Consider the following 913-nt stretch of genomic DNA (forward strand, 5'->3'; position numbering starts at 1 on the left):
ACCACACTATGTGTAAGTAACAACAAAACATTTTTTTTTCATATCTAACAACACTCACTGACACTGTTAAGTAAAAGAAAAAAAATAGTCACTAATAGTTGAGGTTGAAAATGCAACCAAAATTGAAAACAAAAGAAAATTATGCTTTAGAGTGAAGCACAATTATCTGTTTAAAAGTCATGATATTTGAGAATGCAATATCATCTTTTTAAAAGTCATGATATTTGAGAATGCAATATCATCTTTTTAAAAGTCATGATATTTGAGAATACAATAATATCTGCTCAAACTAGTCTGTCTGAACTGATGAAATCGAATGCTGAATTTCAAGATTTTGTATATAATGTATTACTGTAAATAGACTATTAGGAGTTCTTTTTCAATGAACGTATAAATATTTATCATATGTAAATAGAATGGAAAAAAAAAAACCTTCAAGTGTGTTTAAACTACACATTTAAGTAAAATTCTCTGCATAACATAACATGGGACACCTGGCCTTAAAACATATACAGTAAGGATCATTTGTTTGTGTCATAAAGAAATGTTTTCCTCTCGCTTATTTGTTAACGGAAATATTTGATTTTTTTTCTTTTTTTCTAAGAAGTTTCTTTAAACAGCATAAGATAACATCAAATATGTCCAGCCATAATTTCCAATCCCCTACAATTTTTAAGAATTTATCCGGCACTCGGAATGAAAAAAAAAAAAATGTTTACAGCTATTAGTGATTTATGATCTAAACCCTAAGGGAACAATTGAGGGAAAATTTAATCTCCTGCCCAATCTGGTGAAAAAAATTAATCTATCAAAATTTGAGATAATCTTAATTGAACAAGTTTCACATGACGGTAATTCTAAAAAGCCTTATTCAAAACTAAAAGTGCATTTTTTTCGTTAACAAATAAAGAAG

This window comes from Palaemon carinicauda, chromosome 1, assembly GCF_036898095.1.
Source record: "Palaemon carinicauda isolate YSFRI2023 chromosome 1, ASM3689809v2, whole genome shotgun sequence".
Taxonomy (NCBI): Eukaryota; Metazoa; Arthropoda; class Malacostraca; order Decapoda; family Palaemonidae; genus Palaemon; species Palaemon carinicauda.